This window comes from Hevea brasiliensis, chromosome 11 (genome assembly GCF_030052815.1).
Source record: "Hevea brasiliensis isolate MT/VB/25A 57/8 chromosome 11, ASM3005281v1, whole genome shotgun sequence".
Taxonomy (NCBI): domain Eukaryota; kingdom Viridiplantae; phylum Streptophyta; class Magnoliopsida; order Malpighiales; family Euphorbiaceae; genus Hevea; species Hevea brasiliensis.
In genome coordinates, this window is record NC_079503.1 from 33,350,930 (window position 1) to 33,362,754 (window position 11,825).

The 11,825-nt window shown below is 36.7% G+C and overlaps 1 non-coding gene across 1 annotated transcript; it reads left to right on the top strand.

The window, feature by feature from the left end:
* The first annotated feature begins 11,438 nt into the window (after positions 1–11,438).
* LOC131170769 (small nucleolar RNA R71) lies at positions 11,439–11,545 on the top strand. The gene has a single exon (XR_009141535.1). It is a non-coding gene; the product is annotated as a small nucleolar RNA R71 (small nucleolar RNA).
* The last annotated feature ends 280 nt before the right edge of the window (positions 11,546–11,825 follow it).

The following is an 11,825-nucleotide window of genomic DNA, read 5'->3' on the forward strand; positions in this document are numbered from 1 at the left end:
TACATCCACTACCAGTACCAGAATGGAAATGGGAGAGAATAACAATGGATTTTGTGATGGGACTTCCGAGAACACAGAAGAGTCATGATGCAGTATGGGTCATTGTTGATAGACTGACTAAGTCTGCTCAATTTCTGCTAGTTCAAATGGACTACTGCTTAGAAAGATTGGCCAAGTTTTACGTTGATGAGATTGTGAGACTGCATGGAGTGCCAGTATCCATTGTGTCAGACAGAGATCCTAGGTTCACTTCTAGATTCTGGGGTAGTCTTCAGAGAGCCCTAGGAACTAGATTGAACTTCAGCACGGCATTCCACCCACAGACAGATGGCCAGTCTGAGAGGGTAATTCAGATCTTGGAGGACATGCTACGGGCTTGTGTGATTAAATTTGAGGGCAGTTGGGATACACACTTGCCTTTGATTGAGTTTTCTTACAACAATAGCTACCAATCAAGCATTGGGATGCCTCCATATGAAGCTTTGTATGGCAGAAAATGTAAAACCCAATTGTGTTAGGATGACGTGGGTGAAAGGAAAATGATTGGACCTGAAATTGTTCAGCAAACTGAGGAGAAAATCAGGGTGATCAGAGATCGACTTAAGACTGCATCAGACTATCAGAAGTCCTTTGTTGATCTGAAGAGAAGGGATATTGAATATGCAGTGGGTGACAAAGTATTCCTCAAGGTTTCCCCTTGGAAGAGGATTATGAGATTCGGCAGAAAGGGGAAACTGAGTCCTCATTTCATTGGGCCATATGAGGTTCTGGAAAGAGTGGGTCCTTTGGCATATCAGTTGGCACTACCTCCAGAGTTAGAGAAGATACATAATGTCTTCCATGTGTCTATGTTGAGGAGGTATCGATCAGACCCATCTCATGTACTATCAGTGGAAGAAATTAAAGTGAATCCAGACCTCACTTATGAAGAAGAACCCATAGAGATTATGGCTTAGGAGTTGAAGCAGCTACGGAACAAGCAGATACCGTTGGTAAAAGTGCTGTGAAACCATCATTCGGGCCAAGAGGCTACTTGGGAATGAGAGGAGGACATGAGGAGACAGCACCCACAGCTATTCAGAGATTGATACCAGGTAAAATTTTGAGATAAAATTTATTTTAAGTGGGGGAGAATTGTAATACCCCTATTTGCATGGCCTGGTATATTTCACTATTCCAGTGACCGGTGTCAGTCCGAATAATTAAGGAGATTAGAACCATACTTAAGAAAACTAGATAAGCCCTAAACATAAATAATTAGTAATTGCCAATTAGTTAAGTATAAATAAGAAAAATAGAACATAAGAAGGTAAACTAGCCGAGAGTCACACTGATGGGTGACCTTCTCGGCAAGGGTTGCGAAGTCAATTTAAACTCAAATTTTGAACTATAAAATTTGACGCTGCGGTCCTTAGGACCATTATGAACACAGTGGAAAAGAGAAATCATGAAAAAGAATTGTTAAGTCAGTCAAATAATTAAGTCAGGGAGCCGAAAGAAATATTGAATTATTTGCAAACCGGGTTGAACCGGTGAGGGGCAATTTGGTCAATTGACCCCGAGAGCTGATTCCTGACCTAATTGTCAAATAAAATCGAAGAAAAGAAAATTTCAGAATCGGAAATTAAATTAAAGAACTAATGGAAAAAATAAATAAATAAAAAAAATAGAAAAGGTGATGACATCATGCATGACATCATGCATGATGAAATAAATATTATAATTAAAAAAGTTAAATTTTTGGATAATTATTGGTCTTCCATAGGTTAAATATTTGATAAAAGAAAAGAAAAAATATATAAAAAAAAAGTCATCTTCTACTCCATATTGCCGCCCCAATTCTCTCTCCTCTCTTTCTCATTTTCTTCCACCATTTTTAAGGAACAAAAGCTTGGAATTCTTTGGTTCCTTTCCATAAATTCTCCAAATCCCAATATTAAATCTTACCCTTAGACCTAGATAAACACTTTGGGAGCAAGAAGGAAGAGAAAACTTGGAGAATTGAAGAACTAAGCAATCTAAAAATTGAGGTAAGTGCAACTTCAAGTTTAGATTCTTATTGAATTCATGAATTTAAGTTTAAATGTGATGAAATTACATTAGAAATAAAGAAAACCATGTTTGAATAAGGGAAGAGAAAATTTGGCAGCCATGGAAACCTAGAATTTTGATGGTGTTTAGTTAGGTTAAACATGAAATCTTGGTGAATTGATGTTTTATATGTGATTTGTGTAGTTGGATTGCATGAATTGTGATGATTAGACAAATTAGGGTTTTGGCACCTAGGGTTTTGAAAGCCAAAAATGTGAAAATTGGTCAATTGGTGTGTTTGACCTTGTTTGGGATGAAAAATCATTTGTGACCAATCGAGATGTGTTGGAAGTGTTGAAAGTGAGTTTGAATTCGGATTGAAAATGGTCATGCTACAGGCAGCATGACCAAGGTCCCTTTGAGGGACCAAAACTAAAAATTTATAAGTCCAATTAGTATGAAACCAATTGGGAATGAAAATAGACACTAAATGACACAATTTTCATTTAGGAAGCATGCCCAAAAAGTGACCAAAACCTAGTGAATAAATTGACCAAATTCGGAGAATCTCAGTCTGCCCTGTACAAAATGACCAAATAAATAGTATTTGTTCATTTGGCCATAACTTGAGCTAGGCAGGTCTAAATGACCTGAAATTTTACTAGTGGATAGTGAAGATATAGACCTAAAACTTTTATGAAGAACACAAATCCAAATTATGCCATTAACCAAGTCATTTGGCCACCCAAATTTGGTGACCTAAAACTGCCAGAACCAAAATTTGCCCAGAAATCTGGGTTAAGTCCGATCCGGCAGCCATGGTTCAAATAGTTATAACTTGAGCTACAAAACTCCAATTGGAGTGATTCAAAAAGGAAAATAAAGTATTGCCAAATTCTAACAGTAAATTGACCAATGGAACAGTGCAACATAAGACACCAAAACTGGAAATTTGCAATTTTGCCTAAAAGACCTATGTTTTGAGAAAACAGCCAAAACCAACAAATTTAGTGACCAAAATGTGGTATGTGAGTGAAGTTGGAATTCCCATACCTATTAAGCCTTAGAAAGTCAACAAATTGACTTGAATAGTGTAGTGAATAGTAACCCCAAAACACAAATTTTAAAGAACGTCAAGTTTAGCATATATAAGCTAGATAAAAGTGAATTTGAATTTATTTTTGGATTTATGCTAAGTTATGGTACTGAAACACTGTGAAACTGTGTGTTTCAGCTGAAAAAGATTCAGAAAGTCTAAGAGACTGAGTCAAGGCCTAGAGGCGACTCACGTCAGGTTTGTGCACAATAAACCCTATTTAAGCATTTTATCATTGAAAAATGGATTTAGTATGCATTATGAGTTTAAGAACTTTTGTGTTGCCACTTTGTGAATGAAAATGTAACTTTGTAAATTGATTTGATTTTTGTATGCAATATTTGAATAAATTGTTTTAATTTGATTTTGGATTCACACTTACCATGACAGTACCATATTATTCCCCTTTTTATGGGGTTGAGATCGATTATTTTCCTCCCTCTCTAGTTTACCAGTTGAGGTTGTAGATCGGATGAGTACTTATTAGCTAGCTAGCCACCTCCCTCATTGATTTCGATTAATGGGGTTGTAGATTGCTTTGTCGTGGTGTACAATACGGCATTGATCAAAAATTTTATGCCATGGCTTAAGTTGTGTATGAATTGACAACACTGTATTTATTAAATTACCTCACCCAAAAATTTTGCTATAATGAGTTTTGATAATTGGTGAAATGTAATTGTGCAACTTTTAAATTGTGTTTTGTCAATGAATGATTTATGTATTGTATTTTAAATTTTTATTGTGCACCACTGAGTATTTTTATACTCAGCGATAACTTATTTTTGGGTGCCAGTATCCATTATATCAGACAGAGATCCTAGGCTCACTTCTAGATTCTGGGGTAGTCTTCAGAGAGCCCTAGGAACTAGATTGAACTTCAGCACGGCATTCCACCCACAGACAGATGGCCAGTCTGAGAGGGTAATTCAGATTTTGGAGGATATGCTACGGGCTTATGTGATTGAATTTGAGGGCAGTTGGGATACACACTTGCCTTTGATTGAATTTTCTTGCAACAATAGCTACCAGTCAAGTATTGGGATGCCTCCATATGAAGCTTTGTATGGCAGAAAATGTAGAGCCCCGTTGTGTTGGGATGACGTGGGTGAAAAGAAAATGATTGGACCTGAAATTGTTCAGTAGACTGAGGAGAAAATCAGGGTGATCAGAGATCAACTTAAGACTGCATTAGACCGTCAAAAGTCCTATGTTGATATGAAGAAAAGGGATATTGAATATGCAGTGGGTGACAAAGTATTCCTCAAGGTTTCCCCTTGGAAGAGGATTATGAGATTCGACAGAAAGGGGAAACTGAGTCCTCGTTTCATTGGGCCATATGAGGTTCTGGAAAGAGTGGGTCCTTTGGCATATCGGTTGGCACTACCTCCAGAGTTAGAGAAGATACATAATGTCTTCCATGTGTTTATGTTGAGGAGCTACCGATCAGACCCATCTCATGTACTATCAGTGGAAGAAATTGAAGTGAATCCAGACCTCACTTATGAAGAAGAATCCATAGAGATTATGGCTTATGAGGTGAAGCAGCTAAGAAATAAGCAGATACCATTGGTAAAAGTGCTGTGGAACCATCATTTGGGCCAGGAGGCTACTTGGGAACGAGAGGAGAACATGAGGAGATAGCACCCACAGCTATTCAGAGATTGATACCAGGTAAATTTTCGAGACGAAATTTATTTTAAGGGGGGGAGATTTGTAATACCGCTATTTGCATGGCCTGGTATATTTCACTATTCTGGTGACCGGTGTTGGTCCGAATAATTAAGGGGATTCTAATCATACTTAAGCCCTGAACACAAATAATTAGTAATTGCCAATTAGTTAAGTATAAATAAGAAAAACAGAACATAAGAAGTTAAACAAGCCGAGAGTCACAACGATGGGTGACCTTCTCGGCAAGGGTTGCGAAGTCAATTTAAACTCAAATTTCGAACCGTAAAATTTGATGCCACGGTCCTTAGGACCATTATGAACATAGTGGAGAAGAGAAAATCATGAAAAAGAATTGTTAAGTCAGTCAAATAATTAGGTCAGGGAGCCGTAAGAAATATTGAATTATTTGCAAACCGGGTTGAATCGACGAGGGGCAATTTGATCAATTGACCCCGAGAGCTGACTCCTGACCTAACTGTCAAATAAAATCGGAGAAAATAAAGTTTCAGAATCGAAAATTAAATTAAAGAACTAATAGAAAAATAAATAAAAAAAATGGAAAGGGTGATGACATCATGCATGACATCATGCATGATGCATTAAATATTATAATTAAAAAAGTTAAATTTTTGGATAATTATTAGTCTTCCATAGGTTAAATATTTGACAAAATAAAAGAAAAAAAAATAAAAAAAAAGTCATCTTCTACTCCATATTGCCGCCCCAATTCTCTCTCCTCTCTTTCTCATTTTCTTCCACCATTTTTAAAGAACAAAAGCTTAGAATTCTTTGGTTCCTTTCCATAAATCCCCGAAATCCCAACATTAAATCTTACCCTTAGACCTAGATAAACACTTTGGGAGCAAGAAGGAAGAGAAAACTTGGAGAATTGAAGAACTAGGGAATCTACAAATTGAGGTAAGTGCAACTTCAAGTTTAGATTCTTATTGAATTCATGAATTTAAGGTTAAATGTGATGAAATTACATTAGAAATAAAGAAAACCATGTTTGAATAAGGGAAGAGAAAATTTGGCAGCCATGGAACCCTAGAATTTTGATGGTGTTTAGTTAGGTTAAACATGAAATCTTGGTGAATTGATGTTTTATATGTGATTTGTGTAGTTGGATTGCATGAATTGTGATGATTAGACAAATTAGGGTTTTAGCACCTAGGGTTTTTAAAGCAAAAAATGTGAGAATTGGTCAATTGGTGTGTTTGACCTTGTTTGGGATGAAAAATGGTCATTTGTGACCAATTGAGATGTGTTGGAAGTATTGGAAGTGAGTTTGAATTCGGATTGAAAATGGTCAAGCTGCAAGCAGCATGACCAAGGTCCCTTTGAGAGACCAAAACTGAAGATTTACAAGTCCAATTGGTATGAGACCAATTGGGAATGAAAATAGACACTAAATGACACAATTTTCATTTAGGAAGTATGCCCAAAAACTGACCAAAACCTAGTGAACAAATTGACCAAATCTGGAAAATCTCAATCTGCCCTGTACAAAATGACCAAATGAACAGTGTTTGTTCATTTGGCCATAACATGAGCTAGGCAGGTCTAAATGACCTGAAATTTTATCAGTGGACAGTTGAGATATAGAACTAAAACTTTTATGAAGAACACAAGCCCAAAGTATGCCATTAACTAAGTCATTTGGCTACCCAAAATTGGTGACCTAAAACTGCCAAAACCAAAATTTGCCCAGAAATCTGGGTTAAGTCCAATCCGGCAGCCATGGTTCAAATAGCTATAACTTGAGCTAAAAAACTCCAATTGGAGTGATTCAAAAGGGAAATTAAAGTTAAGACAATAGGGAACATTTTCTATAAAGAAAATTTTGCCAAATTCTAACAGTAAATTGACCAATGGAATAGTGCAACATAAGACACCAAACTGAAAAATTGCAATTTTGCCTAAAAGACCTAAGTTTTCAGAAAACAACCAAAACTAACAAATTTAGTGACCAAAATGTGGTATGTGAGTGAAGTTGGAATTCCCATACCTATTAAGCCTTAGAAAGTCAACAAATTGACTTGAATAGTATAGTGAATAGTAACCCCGAAACACAAAATTTTAAAGAACGTCAAGTTTAGCATATATAAGCTAGATAAAAGTGAATTTGAATTTATTTTTGGATTTATGCTAAGTTATGGTACTGAAACACTGTGAAACTGTGTGTTTCAGCTGAAAAAGGCTCAGAAAGTCTAAGAGACTGAGTCAAGGCCTAGAGGCGACTCACGTCAGGTTTGTGCACAATAAACCCTATTTAAGCATTTTATCATTGAAAAATGGATTTAGTATGCATTATGAGTTTAAGAACTTTTGTGTTGCCACTTTGTGAATGAAAATATAACTTTGGAAATTGATTTGATTTTTATATGCAATATTTGAATAAATTGTTTTAATTTGATTTCGGATTCACACTTAGCATAACAGTACCATATTATTCCCCCATTTATGGGGTTGAAATCGATTATTTTCCTCTCTCTCTAGTTTACCAGTTGAGGTTGTAGATCGAATAAGTACTCATTAGCTAGCTAGCCACCTCCCTCATTGATTTCAATTAATGGGGTTGTAGATTGCTTTGTCGTGGTGTACAACACGGCATTGATCGGAAATTTTGTGTTATGGCTTAAGTTGTGTATGAATTGACAGCACTGTGTTTATTAAATTATTTGACCAAAAAATTTTGCTGTAATGAGTTTTGATAATTGGTGAAATGTAATTATGCAACTTTTAAATTGTGTTTTGTCAATGAATGATTTATGTATTGTATTTTAAATTTTTATTGTGCACCACTGAGTATTTTTATACTCAGCGATAGCTTATTTTGCTGTCGCAAATAAGAGCAAGGAGAAAGTAGCAGAGTGAGCTGCTATTGAAATTGAGGACTGCACTGATCTTTTTGTACGGGTATTGTTTTATACACTTGTAGTTATTTTGATGTAAATATTGTAATGTTTTATGTATCAATGTAAAGTTGATAGTTGTATAATAAATTGTAATAATATTATTTTTGGATTTTCTTTTTGTAAATTAAGATTTGTATTTGTGAATTTTGTACTCTATGCACTGTGAATAAAGTTATGAAATATTTTAAGTTGATAAATTTTTGGTTGAATTGTGGAATGAATTGAATTGTGTTGACTTGAGATTATTTGGAGGTTGGGAGTTGTAGAAAATTTATTGGAAGTGTTTTTCTCAGGTATTTGAAGAACTGTTTTCTCAAAATACGGACAGCACTTTGCCGAAATTTTTATAAAATTTGCGGAAAAATAAAAGTGGACAAAAATTTTTACTAGTTTTTAAGCTTTGAATAAATGATTTTAATTCCTACCAAAATGCTCACCACTTCCAAAATGTAAGAAAATGGTTTTAAAATCCCTTGTAGTGTACTTAATGAATTATCGGTAGGTGAAGTTCGATAGTTCATTAGGTATTCTACAGGATCATGTTATGCCTTACGGAGGGGTAAGGTGTGACATCGAGTGTCTTGCTAGCATAATAAATGGCATGGAACTTTTTATCTTTTCTTTGCCCAAGCACCGCTCCAACTGCAAAGTCACTCGCATCGCACATTACCTCGAATAGTAGCTCCCAATTTGGTGGTTTCATTCTTGGTGCTGAGATCAGGGCTTCTTTGATCCTGTTAAAAGAAACAAGGCAATTTTCATCAAAATGAAAGGGAATATCTTGACTTAACAGGTTGGTAAGTGGCTTAGCAATTTTGAAAAAATCTTTAATGAATCTTTTGTAGAACCCTGCATGTCCTAAAAAACTTCACACTCTCTTGACTAATGTTGGTGGTGGCATGTTTTCAATGATCTCAATTTTTGCCTTATTAACCTCAATTCCTCTTTCTGATATCAAATGTCCCAGAACTATACCTTCCCTTACCATGAAGTGGCATTTTTCCCAATTTAGGACCAAGTTTGATTCTTCAAATCTTTGCAATACCTTAGATAAATTAGCTAGGCAATCATCAAAAGTAGTTCCATAGACAGAAAAATCATCCCTAAAAACTTCCATGATATTTTCAATATAATCAGAAAAAAATATCCATCATGCATCTTTGAAAGGTAGCAGGGGCATTACAAAGACCAAAAGGCATTCTCCTATATGCAAATGTTCCATAAGAGCAAGTGAATGTGGTCTTTTCTTTGTCTTCTGGGTGAATGGGAATTTGGAAGAATCCCGAATACCCATCTAGATAATAGGAATAAGAGTGCTTTCTAACCTTTCTAACATTTGGTCGATGAAAGGGAGAGGAAAATGGTCTTTTCTGGTAGCACTGCTCAATTTTCTATAATTTATGCACATTCACCAATCAGCGACTACCCTAGTAAGGATTAGTTCATTGTTTGCATTTTGGATAACAGTTGTCTCACCCTTCTTAGGAACTACCTGTACTGGACTAATCCATTTACTATCATAAATTAGGTATATGATACCTGCATGTAATAGTTTTAAATTTTCTTTCTTGACTACTTCTTTCATGTTTGGGTTAAGTCTTCTTTGGTGCTTGATAGTGGGTTTACTGTTTTCTTCCATGGGTATCCTATGCATGCAAATCGAGGGGTTGATTCCTTTCAGGTCTTCTATTTTACACCCTATGGCCTTGCTATGGATCCTAAGTTCTCTTAATAATTTTTTCTCTTCTAACTTAGACATGCTAACATTAATTATAACAGGATATTTAGAGTATGAGTCCAGAAATGCATACCTTAGCGAGGACAGGAGAGGTTTGAGCTCTACCTGTTTGGCATTTTCCTCGAGCTTGATCTTAGGCTGTTCCTCTTTTAACTTCTCCATCTCGGAGGCTTTAGCTAGGGGTGGTAGGGGTGGATGAGCTGCTAACTGTTGTACACAGGCTACTATTTTTGTGTTTTCATCATTCACTGTGTGACTGTGCACAATACATGCTTCAAGAGGATCTTTAGGATATGTCTTATGAAATTGCTCTTCAACTTGTTTGTCAATTATGTCAACCTTGAAGCATTCATCAGGTTTGAATTTGTGTTTCATTGTGTCGAACAAGTTGAATTCCACTTCTTTTTCTCCTAACTTGAGGGTTAGTCGCCCTTTTTTAACATCTATGATGGCTCTGGTGGTTGCCAAGAATGGTCTTCCCAAGATGATAGGGATCTGAACTTCTTCTTCCATTTCAAGGACAACAAAGTCTACTGGAATGAAGAATTTGCCCACTTTGATAGGGATGTTCTCAAGTATGCCCACTGGATACTTAACAAATCGATCAGCCAATTGCAATGAAATTGTCGTGGGCCTCAGTTCTCCAATCTGCAACTTTTTGCATATTGATAGAGGCATTAAACTCATGTTTGCCCCAAGATCGCAGAAGGCCTTGTCTATTTTCTTGTTGCCAATGAGGCAGGGTATGGAGAAGCTTCCTGGATCTTTCAACTTTGGAGGTAGTTTTTTTTATAGTATTGCACTGCATTCCTCTGTTAGAGCTACTATCCCATAGTCTTCTAGCTTTATTTTCTTTGATAAAATTTCCTTAAGAAATATGGCATAGGATGGCATCGGAGAAAGTGGTTCAGTGAAGGGGATGTTGATATAAAGTTTCTGTAAAACTTCTATAAACTTCCTAAACTACTTGTCCAATTTGGCTTATTGAAATCTCTGAGGAAAAGGTAGCGGGGGCTGATATGGCTTTGGTAGCTTCTTTTTCTTCCCTGCTTCCTCTTCCTAATCTTTCTTGGCTTTTCCCTCCTTTTTCTCTCCTTGGCTTTTAGATTTTCCTAAGGTCTCATCTGTTGGTTCTTTCTCTGATTGTACTAGAGTTCTCCTACTCCTCAATATAACTGCCTTACAATGCTCCCTTGGGTTCATCTCCAGTTGACTAGGTAGTTTACTAGCAGTCTTACTTGAAGAACTTACTTACTAAGCAATTTGATTCTCCAGCATCTTGTTATGGGTAGTAAGTTGGTCCATTCTGGAAGTCAGCTGTTTAATCAATTCATTCTGTTGTTGTTGAGCTGCTAGGAAACCTTCCATCATGGATTCCATGGTCATCTTCGGTTCAGGTTACTGAAGCAGAGGAGGCGGTGGTGGCTGTGCAAAGTTTTGGCCTCTATTCTGAAATCTAGGGGGTGCTGGCAGTTTGTACCCCTGTTGCTTGTTTATTGGCTGGTTCTGTTGATTGGACAATAAGAAATTTGGGAGGTTTCTCCATCTAGGTTTATAAGTGTTTGAATATGGATTGTTGGGCTGTCTCTGGTTGAAGTTTCCTCCATTATTCACATAGTTCATCTGTTCTGTAGAGGGTTCATTGAAGCTGTTATATTCTGAATATCCTCCTCCATAGCTATCCTCATGTTAACTATTCATCCCTACTGCATTGGCTTGCATTTTATCAAGCCTCCTTGTGAGCTGATCAAATTGAGCATTTATCATGCTAAGGGCGTCCATTTCCAGGACTCCTGCTGTTCTCTTTGCATTTCCTCTTTCATTTAACCACTCGTAATTATGGTATGCAACCCTTTCTAGAAGTTCAAGTGCTTGTGTCACTGTTTTCTCCATTAAGTCACCTTCTGCAGCTGAATCAACTGTGCTCCTTGTAAAGGGTAGTAACCCATTATAGAAATTTTGCACTAGTGGCCAATCCTCTATGCCATGGTGTGGACATTCCCTCTGTAGGTCTTTATACCTTTCCCATGCATCATAGAGTGATTCACCTTCCTTTTGTCTGAAGGTGTTGAGCTCAAGTCTCAGTTTTACAGTCTTTGCAAGTGGAAAATACCTTGCTAGAAAAGCTTATGAGAGGTTTTCCCAAGTGGTGAACGTTCCAGCTGGTTGAGAAAGTAACCACTTCCTTGCTCTGTCTCGAAGGGAGAATGGAAATGCTCTGAGTCTTATGGCTTAATCAGACACTCCATTCATCTTAAATGTGTCACCAAGGGCAAGAAAGCACTGGAGGTGATAATGTGGATCTTCTATTGGTGAACCCGCAAACTGGGTTTGTTAAATCATTTGAAGCCATGTTGGTTTTAATTCA